The sequence below is a fragment of the Lactuca serriola genome, chromosome 9, assembly GCF_051521515.1.
Source record: "Lactuca serriola cultivar US96UC23 chromosome 9, Lser_US96UC23_V15, whole genome shotgun sequence".
NCBI classification, from domain to species: domain Eukaryota; kingdom Viridiplantae; phylum Streptophyta; class Magnoliopsida; order Asterales; family Asteraceae; genus Lactuca; species Lactuca serriola.
The window spans coordinates 141,741,564-141,754,239 of NC_136416.1; the positions used below are offsets into that span (position 1 = coordinate 141,741,564).

At 35.6% G+C, this 12,676-nt stretch overlaps 1 pseudogene; it reads right to left on the reverse strand.

Moving 5' to 3' along the window:
- Positions 1 to 567: 567 nt before the first annotated feature.
- On the reverse strand, positions 568 to 3,424 carry LOC145076137 (putative methyltransferase PMT26; annotated as a pseudogene).
- Between the last annotated feature and the right edge of the window lie 9,252 nt (positions 3,425 to 12,676).

Here is a 12,676-nt window from a genome sequence, read left to right on the forward strand (position 1 = left end):
CCATTAAGCAGATTACATGTGTCAAGTAAAAGATATAACAAAACCAACTACTTACCCAAATAATGGTTTTACAGTAGTAAGGAATAAGAGCATAGACTAATTGCAATGAGAAAATGAAAAAATAGAAATAGAAGAGGGAAAAAGTAGAGAAGGAAAACATAATTACCTACTAAAAACTAATCCAGAGATGGATTGTGAGACTTCACTACTTAGCTCAACATTGGTAACATCAAAACTGCACCACAATAAGATAGATAGATTTAATTGCTGCTAAATGAATTTCAAAATATGCAAGATGATCTCTACATGAACCATACCAGGAATACTTCCACATTCTCGAACTCCACCCAAAGCATGAACACCCACTACTAATTACCGGCATGACAGGGCTGATTCCATTACTGTTTTGATATTGGAATCAGTGGCAGGGTTGCTTTTAGTCTCATCAGCATGAATCTACCCTTGACTCTCAACACCTTCGCTAAGCTTTTTAATAACAGTTCCAAGTGTCATCAAGCTTTTGTTGATGTGGGATAAAAAGAGGGATAAAAGTGACACATTACCTTTTTAATAGCAAGAATTAGCTTGGAGTTGATTGATTTGTGTTCTGTGTCCATGAATTGTAGTAGCGGGAAACGAATTGCCACATAGCCAATAGTCAAGTGAATCGGCTCCTTTTTTTGTCTCGACAAAAACTAGTGTAAGAGGTTGCTGAATAAAAAAAATATATTACATTAAAAATACTGAAATGAAAAAAATTATAACAAGTGTACAGGTGTACCTTGCCAGATCCATTATCTATTCGTGCTTGAAGAAGGTCCATAAGGTGGCTTCTGTTATCAGTTTCTTGACCCAATGCGTCCCATAGCTAGAAATATATAATTTGAAAGAAAATCAGATGTGACTCTCTATGTAAGAACATTATAAAAATTAAAAAACTATATATTAAAATGATTCAAATTAATAAAATAAAATTAAAAACCTGGATTTCTCTAGGAAAAGTGGCACTGAAAAGCATTGTTTGTCTTCCAGCAAGTGGAGGCATGTCTGTATGTTACACAATTTTTCTTATTTAAGGCTCAAATCCCATATCCAACACACGATCAGTTTCATCAAGAAACAAAATATAGAACGCTAAAAAAATTCCACAAAAGTACATTGAAGAGAAACTGATGATTGATGCATACCTTTTTTTAAGATCTGAAAAAGATGATCAGCATGAAGAAGATCATATGAACGTGGGTAAGTATTGAATGATTCACACCGGTATGATATATCCCAAAGAGTCCACGTTCATATATAATTGGAAGTGTATCTGGTGAATCAAGTGGGACCACATTCATCACCCAAACATTTAGATCTTTCAATGCAGCAGCAAATCTACAAACATTTAACAACAACAACAATAAGAATATAACAAGAATCAAGACAAGAAGACTTCATTTACTTACCCTCCATAGATGGATCTCATGTCCATGATATTTCTGATAGAAGATCAATCAATTCCTAAACCATTCAAATATGACTTAGACACAACACGTTTCCAATGTTCATAGCCAGCAGTGAAGTTTTCAGGAGCTGATTTTCCATAAACTCCAGATTCTGTGGCTTTTAACCAATAAGGTGGTGATTCCAACCTCTGAGGCCATGTTTTTGGCCACTTTGTTCCTCTAATTGATTCATCGACTGGGACTTTATGCATGCATGCTTCAAGTTCTACATTCCTGTATATGTATTAACACAATTAGGTTAGGTAGCAGTGAATCTTACTTTGTGTCAAGAAAAACTAGAAAGTTTACCAGATTGCATCTGGATCATCATTGGTTCCACATATAGGTGGATCATTTTGTTTTCTGTTGTCATAACATTCATTAGAAGTTAGCTTTTTGTATATTACTGCACCAACTTGGTTCAATTTGTCACTATAAATCACCACCAGCTCCCAGCACATAGCCTTTGTTAATTTAGACATAGCTGCCACAAGTTTTCACATTACAATTTAATCAAACATTCAATGTGATTATATATAATTTGTTAATTTAGACATACCTTTCCATATTTCAGCATCTTCTGTAATTTTTGTGTAAACTGTAGTAGCAGACTAAATAAAATACCCACCAGGTCGTAAGAGACGGTTGAGCTCCAATAGAAGTTTTCCACCTGAAAATATATATATATATATCAACTTTTACAGTATACTGTGTATTGTATAATGTGTATTGTGTAACTAACGGAGACTTTAAAAAGAGAGTGCATGGAAGAATCACCTTCAATGTGCCATGGGACTCTGCAACGAGCCCAGTGAATGGCATCAAAGATTTTACGAGGGAAGGGCAATCTTTAGGTACCCATGACTGCTGAAATGGCAGGAATACCCCTCTCAAGAGCAAATTGCACTTGAGATTCATGCTCATCTTTCGGAGCAAACGACATTGTAAATACATCTCGATCAAAAAGATACCCTCCAAAACTAGCTACTCCACATCCAACATCAAGTATCACACGGGTTCTTTTGCCCCATCTGATATCAGGGAGTTACTACAATTATATAACGAGTAAAAAATCTTATTTTCACTGACAATTACAATAACAACCTTTTATATATGGGAGAATAGGAAAGAAGCATGGGCTTACTTTTTTGATATGATCGATATAATGAAGGGCACCATTCTTGAACTGATTTCCACCCCCTGGAAAAGAAAGATATTCTCCTGTAACTTTGACCCAATTTTGATGCCCTTTGACCTCAGCCAACTTTGTGCGTGGAACGTTATTGTACCATATCTTAATGATACAATCAGAATCAGAGTTAAAAAATGAAAATCCACCAATCGTTAAGAAGTTTGACTTTTCAGGTCAATTAAACTAGTTATAAGTTTCATTGATATCATTGGAAACTTTCGATCAATCAACCAGCCCTTATATTGAAATACCAATATGTTGGTATCTGTTTTCTAAAAGAATTCATACTTTTTTAATAAAATATAAAAAAAGTCAAACTTTTTTACCTGGTCTCGGCTTCTAGGCTACCTGATTGGGGTCTTGTATCCTTGAGGAAGAGGGACAAGGCATGTAGGGGATTCAACAGGTTCATATGGAAAGTTTAAAAAAATGAAGAAATAAATTTGTTGATGCTTTCTTTAGTCACTTAAATTTTTTACTCTCCTGACAGATTCATATGGAAAGTTTAAAAAAAATCAAAATTATATCAGTTTAAAAGGGTAAAAGGGTAAATATGGAGAAATAAAGGCAACCATGCATTCACAACAAAAGGTAAGCTTGTCAAATTGATTTCACTACAAAATGTAAGCTTGTCAAATTGATTTTACCTTTTCTTTCTTTTCTTCTTCTTTTGTCTCTCATCATCACTATCCACCCTGTCTTCTTCCTCTGCATCCTGTTCTTCTTCATCAATATCATCCATTATAATCAAGGTCAAACAATTACAACATTTAACTGTGTCATTAATCATTTCAAAAATGGAGCGTCATTATAAAAAAATGAACATGTTCTGGAACTAAATAAGATACTAAATGGACACTCACAGTCAGTAACCTTCATTGATCCAGGTGTGTCCACACCTAACCAAACCTGTAAAGCCTCTCATGTAGACCTTCTTGCAACACTTGAAACACGAACATTAGCACGTATAGAATCCCATATGCCAACAACTTCAAACATGAAAAGATAGTCATCATAGAAACATAAACATCCATTTCCATTTATTTCCATTTTCACCTCCCTATTCCTAAAACCGATAACATCTCTGCCTTAGTTTGCATGTTGTATCAGAGTGTGATTATTAATTCCATTGATGAATTAGTCAATTGTACTTTTGCTTGTTCATTGGGGAAATTTATCAAACAGGTGGTGTTCATAAAAAAAAAAACAAAACCACTCTGTCAACATTAATTCATCCTTCCCACAAATCAAGATTCATCAAAAACATAAAAAGCGAATAGTTTAGTAAGATAAAGGGGACCAGGAAAAAGTAAAAATAAACACATCGTAGGCTCTGTATCAACAATTATAAACTGCATTAAGCTAACCCTCAATTTCATAGTAAAAATCAAAATTCAAAACAAACATCATTCAACAGAATATGAAGAACATATATTGAGATCGAGAGAACACAAAGAGGAGAACAGGCAAGATGAGTGCAAACTGTTGTGCCAAAACATACCAGCTAATGGAAATTGGCAACTCGATAACATAACAGAGGCCATTTGGAACAGTAGGCGTTTAGAAAATTGATATCGAGATGGAATCAGACAAACAATTATTACCTGCGTAGGGTCAAGGAGCAGAATGACGAGAAGAGGCGGCATGTATGATGATACGATGAGCACAGAGACCACGATGGAGGCGTAATAGCCTAAGACGAAGACGGTGAGCAGAGCGATGCGATAGACAGGCGTTCGTGATAGAGAAAAGAAATAAGGATTCAGAATAACATACGACTAGGGAAGGAAGGACGTGAAAGCATAAAATCCAAGACCTAGGGTTCTGGTGGGTTTGCTAAAATTAAAGTGTCGGACGAATTATAAAACGGTGACAAGGTACACCAGAGCACCGGCGCCAACACTCTCGAAAATGTGGAGTTTTCTAATTTTTTGGGTTTCTAATCGGAGGTCGATAGATGTTTTCAGACTAAAATTGGAGATTAGAGAACCAAAGAAGAGAGAATCACAGAAGCATGAAGTGTGGATTGATCTTTTAAGGTTCAATGGTGGTGGCGGTGGCGGTGGCGATGGCTTAGGGTTTACAGAAAGAAGGAAGGAGTGAATGAAGAGAGATACTGAGGGTAGAAGCGGGGTTCTTCAAAATTTTAGAATTTCAGACAATTTCGTTTCCCCCCTATAAAAACGCGCGTTTAAGCAAAAAAAAATATATCAAGTGACATTTGAAGAGGACACTCATTTAAGATAAGCACCCTCCGTGATTTTATTTTTTTTCTTTTCTAACACTAATTCCAGGGCACGCACAAATACGTGTCTTCTATTCTTTAAATTTTAGAAGAGATGACATTATTTTTAGTGCGCACGCTTTTGCGTATCGTAAATCACCGCGTGTCATTGTTTGCGCGTCGTAAAAGACTGTTTTTCTAGTAGTGATGGGAAGTTTGTAAGTTGGCAATCGAAAAGGCAAACATGTTTGCAATTTCAACCGTTGAAGCTAAGTATGCTGCAGCCGCTGCTTGCACTTCGTAAATCATATGGATTCAGAGTCAATTGTGTGACTATGCAATTAATATGAAAAAGATTTTATTGTATTGTGATTCACAAAGTGTTATACGCATTTGTCATAATCCAGTACAACATTCGAAAACCAAACATATTGCACTTTGTTATCATTTCATTAAAGACCATGTGTAAGATGGAAACATTGAAGTTCATTTTGTAAAAACAACTGATTAGCTTGCTGATATTTTTACAAAACCATTGGATGAAAAATCATTTGTTAGAATTTTGCAAGGTTTGGGGATGATTGAGGCAAATTCAGTTCCAGGATTACTTTTGAAAGAATGACAAAGAAATGCTAAGCAAAAGTGTCGATTCAGAGGCAATAATGGTTCATTCAAAGGCTGATAGTATTAATCATTCAGTGGTTACTGTTCACATTCAGTGCTTCGACATGCTTCGTTTTCGACATTTGGGAAAGAAAAGTTTTGTTAGTTTGATACATTCTTATATTTTTGTTTGTTCGTTAATTTGTTTTCTTTTCGAAAAATCAAAAATACCAAAAATATTTTCATTAATTTGTTTTCTTTTCAAAAAATCAAAAATATCAAAAAGATTTTCTTTTGTTATATATTTTAATTTTCGAAAAATTCAAAAACACAAAAATATTTTCTTTCTTTTCAAAAATTATAAAATCCAAAAAGATTTTTGTTATTTTGTAATTTGTTTTTTCTTTCTTAGTGCAGATTTCAACAAAGTATTTCAAGGGTCATGCTTGCAGTTCTAGGGTAAGGTAAAATTTTCGAAACTTTGTACTACTTAGATAGTCCCTAGAAGCATACTGCTGCATGTCGACCCAAGCCTCCATTGACTCAATGTGTGTTTTCAAAAGCCTTAATGAACTTTTTCGTTATGAAAGTTTCTTCCCAATCAGGCTTACATTCACATTAGTTTAATGAGCTACCTAACTCTTATCAAATGAGTTAAGAGTTTTATGTTTAGTCCAAACATAACAGAGGTACAATTGCTTTCGTGAAACAACCTTTTTCATCTCAAACTTCTAACACAGTTCACACAATATGACATATGTCCAAGAGCTCATTGATCAAAGCAATCATGACTTAGACATATCAAAACTTTGTGTTTATGATCTTGATTCATGAGGCCGTGATGAAAGTGAAACCAAATTTTTTAATTTTTCAAGGAATTGACGGGGAACTATGTTCCAGATTTTCACGAAGCATTTGTTTCAGTACCAACTTTTTGATACACTAAATCATATTCTTTCGTTATGAGTGGTATTGATCAAATGTTCGAAGCCCACAACATTTGTTACCTAACAGGATCCAGCTGACACTAATTTTTTCTTTGAATATGATTTTCGTACGAGTATCAATTCTTTCAATTGTCACTTTCAAATTAATCTAAAGCATACATGTCACTGACTACACTGGTCACACAAGTAATTTTTGTTACAATTATTCACCTTATGTTGAGGATGATATGTAACGAAATTTTTAAGCTACCCACGAAGCCTTGAAAAAGAAGCTCTTCGATACTTCTTTTTAACTAGTCGATTGTAATTCATGGGAAACTACACAAACTGTTGATTATCTCTCTTGATAATTAACGAAGCAACCTTTGCCCGGGGTTTCTCTACCTTTATGTCAAAATTTTATTTTTCGACATCACAAATCCCAAATTTTCGTTAGTTTGTTTCTTGTCTCATTCTATTGGCACACTGCACACACAAAATCCTTGAGGTTCTGAGTAATACCAACTCAGGCTGATGATTTTGTAAGTCTGGCATATGACTTCGTTTCTAAACCCAAAAACGAAAGAGCCTTGCCTCCATGCTGAAGTTTTTCGATCTTATCCACTTGGTACTCACGAACAGTTTTTGATGTGACTGTTTCAACGTGGTGCGAGTTCCAAGGTAATTTATCTGACATGGCGCGTTTAACAGCTAGTGGTGCGAGTTCCAAGGAATGACGTGGCTTACTCTTTCAAGAAAACGTCTGAAATTCAACTGGGGTTACATATAAAAGGAAGTTATTATCTCCTTTTTATTGTTACGCATTCAAATTCTTAGATCCACAAGCCCTAAATTCTCTGTTCATCAAGAATTTCTCAAAACCCTAATCCATGGCGGCTGATCCAACCACCACTACTGAAGAAGTTGTATCGCAACCAATCATGAAGATCCAAAGCACCAATTATCAGGTCGAGGGTGATGTTTCTATGTACCCGAGGAGTTGAAGATGTTGATTGTTGCTCTTCAACATTCTACTCTTGCTACTGCTATGTTTAACTCCTTTGAAGTTCCGATGACCTGGTTATCCATGGCTGGTTCTACTGCATCTTAAAACAAAGCTATTGATGTTATCTCGTTTAATTTGCTGAATGAAAAGTGAATTCGTCTCACGAAGAAATTGTTTACTCAAATATTGGAGATCCCAAATTCACCTCCATTCTTTCAACCAACCAATGCTCAGAATTTTTGTTCATGTTTAACGAGATGGGTCATCAACCACCAATCATCAAGATCAGTGATTTCAAGAAATCTGGTCTACCTTGCATCTGGAATTTCTTGGTTGGGATATATCTTCGTTGCTTAACTGGGCGAAGTGTAGGGATTGACAAGGGGAGAATGGAAGTTTATGCTATGGTTGCATGCTTATATTACGATTTGAATGTTGATTTTGCTACTCAGATGTGGAAGGAGTTTGTTAAAAGTCTAGAAAACATGAACATGGTGAAAGGGATTTCATGTGCTAGTTATTGGAGTTTAATTCTCAAGAAGGTGTATGAAAAAGAAGAAATTCCAGTTCCTATGGAAGAAGCTAAGGCTGAGTTCGTGAAGTATCATTTTCCAAAGACTGTTGAAGATGATACAAAAATATTTCCCAATGTTGCTAGCATTCCTGATGGTATGTTGAAGAAAGTTGATCAAAAAAAGTTTTGTGTTGGTATCATACTTGAAAAATGTTAATCCTTCAATCGAAACTGGGATTTTGTTGAAAATCAGTGATGAAGGATCATCTAAGAAAGTCCAGAAGTCGAAGAAGGAAGTTGATGATGTTATTCACGAAAGTCCCAAGAAACAAGCCAAGCCAAAGTCTCCGAAGAAAATTACAAAAGAAACTGAGAAGCCTAAGGAGAAGGTTGTTGATGAATCTTCTAAGGAATTGATCCCTTCGAAATCTGGTGTGTTCAAAAGGGTGAAGAAGTTCTCTTATACGAAACGAACTCCATCAGAAGATCAATCTCCTATTATTCGCAAACCTCAGCTAAGCAGAAAAGGAGTGAATGTTCGTGAAATTCCTGCACCCGTTTCACAATCCTCAAAGAAGAGAAGAGTTGAGGATGTGGCAAAGAATATCTCCAAAAAGATAAAGAAACGAAAGCTGGTGATTCGTGATGAGTCATCAGATGGTGAGGTTGTACCAGACACACCTTTGGGTTCGAATTCCCCAATTTCTTCACAACCACAAAGTCTCACACCTGTTTCACTGCCAACAAAAACAATTCCACTCAAAATTGTTCTTACCAAATCAAATACTGAGGAGGTTCCAATTTCAAACATTGTTGCAAATGTATCTGATATGGGTGCACATGTTTCTGTTAGTGTGGATCCATCATCTCAAGGTATTCCTATCACTTCTTCTTTCGAACCTATTTCAAGCACTTTCGTTTCACTTCCACCTTTCATTCTACATATTTCAAACACAACTACTTCACCTACTTTTGATACCATATTACAACAACCCATCACTACTTCTTTTCAATCTCAATCCACCGATCCACCAAAACCAAATTTCGATGATGAAACAGATGAAGGAGGTTTCGGAAGAACATTTGAAGATTTGGAATTTGATTCTGAAGAGGAGAACATACATGACCATATGCTGATTTCGGGGAAACAGTTTAAGATTATAAATCGAAAACTCAATTCTATCCTTAAATCACAAGCTGATTCTGGAGCCAAGCATTCGTTTTCGGGGATAGAAGTTGATGTGATGCTAAAGGTGGTTGAAGTTAGAATGCAAAAGCAGTTGGAGGTACTTGATAAGAATAATGAGTTGCGAGTCAAAGCTCAAGCTGATTCATTTGAGTCAGAAATTAAGGAGCTTCGCAAAATTGCAAAAGAACGTCATGTTCTTTTTGTTGAAGATGTTAAGAAAGTTCGTGAAGATGTCAATCAGAAGCTGGAAGAGATAAAGATAGATGTTTTGAAAGAATTGACAACATTGACTACCGATTACTCATCCATTCTTTCGAAGGTAGATATCATAGTTGGAGCAGCTAAGAAATTTTATTCAGACTTTTCAGCCGATCCTTCCTTCTCTCGAAGCCAAGGATAAAGATGATAAATTTTAGTTTGATCAATTAAAGGTGTTGCTTGATGAAATCAAAGATGTTATCTCAAAGCCTGTTCCATAGTCCTTCTTAACTCCTGAATTTTTAACTCATAAGTTACATGGGTTAGATCAAGCTATTTAGAAGGTTGTTGCTCCAATAACGAAATTTGTGAATATATTGCCAACTGGTGCCCCTCCTGTTGTCACAGGGGTGCAAGGGGGAGAAAAGAAACTTCAAGATAGCAAATTTACGAAAGTTACAAAAGGAGTTGAAAAGTTGAAGAAGATTGAGAAGATTGTTACTACTGGTGAAGTAATGAGAGTGGTATCTACTCAAGTTCCAACTATTATTGTTTCAGAGGTGATTACAACAAAAGCAATCAAGACAACCACAAAACCTATTTCGAAGGGAATTGTTATTGGTTCTTCTACTAGTGGAGGAGGTTCAAGTTCATCTAAACCAAATCCTTCTGATAATGATGGGAAAGGGAAGAGTATTTTGATTGAAAAATCAAAAGAAGAGAAGAAGGATGAACTTGAAGCATAAATGGAAAAACAATGACAGATTCAGAGCATACTGAGACTTCGTCAAAATGATCCACCTGGTATGGATAAGGGAGATTCGAAGAAGCTGTATAGCTATGAGAACATTGAATCTAGAGTTGCTTATAATCGAATGTATGCATTTGAGAAGAAGTTGAAGAAAAGCTACTCTATCTCTAACACTGATATGAGTCAACTTGACTTTCCTCTGAGTAAAATGATGTTTATTATGGATCAGTATAAGATTGTTGAAAAGTTTGACAATGAGGATGATTATATCCATATGAAACTTAGGTTTCATGCAGTTGTTGGGAAAGAACTAGAAGAAATATGGTCGTTGGTGAGGATCAAGAAGGTTATCAGCATAACGAAAGATGTATTGTTAGAGAAGATGATACAGAATTTTCGTTTTCATGTTGTAAGGGAGAACAATCAAGTTTGTGATTTCTCTGTTGCTGATTTTCCTCTAATGAACTTGAATGACCTTATTTAAGTAGCATTAATTTTGAAAGATATGGAGGCTTCGCAACTTCAAGGGACTGAAAAATATGTTTTTAGGCTTGGTCTTGCTCATATCAAAATCTTCATAGACAACTACTATCATTGTCTAGCATTGACTGATGAGGAGTTAGCATCAGCAATGGGAAGAGAAGTGAATGTTGTTATGGAATTGTCGAAGACTCTAGCTGAATTGAAGAAGTTTGCAGATGGAGAGATTTGCTTAAAACCTTTTGGATTAGTACTTGCTAGTAAAGATAAGAATGGCAAAGCTAAGAGGTTTTTGTTTCAAGAAAGTGAAGTGGAAAGATACACTGCTTCACAATATCCGAACTTCATCGTTCGTATGAATAACTGCAAGAAAAATAATGAAGGAGATAAAGCTGACCTGAAGAAAATTTTGACATGGTATTCATTGATACGAAGGATGATGCTCTTTTTTGCACAGATACTCACAAATTGAGTTGTTCGACATGATTACAAAGGGGGGATTGTAGAGTCTAATTGTCTTGTAATATGTCGAAGTCTGTGTATTTGTCTTTTTGCATGTTTTATACGTATTTGCTAAGGAATCTTGTTTACGAAGCGAAATGTTTAGCCTTAGTAATTTTTTGTACTTTCAGCCTCCTATAAATAGGAGCTGAACATAGAGTTGATAGATAGAGTTTTCCCATTTCTTCTATCATTTTTGTACTCTTGTTCATTGGAAGTAATATGAGCTAAAACATATCTTATTTACTTCGTGTGTTCAGATTACATTGACTTTACTCTGATTTGTGTCATATACTCGATTAAACTCTTCTACAAATACATATGAAAACTATGTTGTTATCTATCATAACTCTTAAGCAGAAGCTCAAAATTCTAATCTTCAAATAATGCGATCGAAATCCATCTTCGCAATTAGATTCAGCATACTCTTATTCTAAGCTTCATCTCCTTTTTTTGATTCTACAAAACAACAAAATGCGACCTAGTCACATCTTGTAATAAGAATCTCAAAATAGGTACTTAATAGAGTTAGATAGTGGACTTTACCTGAAGCATAGTCAAATTTATTGACTCTTACCATCCTAGTGAACTTTCAGGTCAATAGGCAGCTTCGCAACCAATGCCCCTTCCTTTGGCAATAGAAACATATGGACTCTTTATTAATGGTACATGGGACTATCTCAGACTTAGCCTTTCTCTTTACCATTTGGTCAACTGGGTTGACTATGGCCGATCCCTTTCCATTGGGAAGAGAAGATTTTTCTGGACTTCCAATGTTTCCATTGTCAATGTCCATGAAAGTTTGGGAAGTAGATCTTCCTATCAAATTTGCTTTACCAGTGCTCCAAATCATTTATGATTCAGCAGCAACAAGCAAATAGGTAAGATCATTAAGGGTCATGTAGTGGTCTGTCACATAGTAGTCCTTAGTGAACTCACTATATGACTCGGAAAACGATTCAAGAACCCAGTCAATAGTTAACTTCCTTGAGACTTTGACACCCAACTCTCCCGGCTTGTCAATATGAGACTTCATCTCCAAGATGTGAGTACATATAGACACTGCTTGCCAATAGGGATTGAGTGACCTTGAACTATTCAAGAACTTGTGGGTTAGGGAGAAAATTTGGAGGAGGTGGAGGAGGTAAAGTATGATTTCCAGTCCCATTAATGCACAACAAAGGGATTAATCTTTCACCTTGATCCCCATTTGGGATATCATCTTCATTAGGATAGCTTTATCCAAAAGGATAAGGAAGACCATAGTTGTCATAACTAGACATCTATGAGAGAGAAATTCAAGTTTAGTTGATTTAAGTCCTTAATATAACACCCAATATGAAATATTAAGGCTAGTTACCAACACAATATTTTATAACTTGGAAGAGGGATGCCGTAATCCAAGCTACAAAATATTTGAAGGTAGGTAAATGACGATTTACCAATTTCCACCATGAAAAACGAAGTTTAACATTAGGTTTTAAATGAATTGAAACTCCTAGATCTTTTGATATTCATTGAACTATTCAATGGCATGTTTAAATCTCGATTGTGCCCTTCAAGTTTGTGACTGGGATGTCGAGGATCACAAACAAGGAGTGA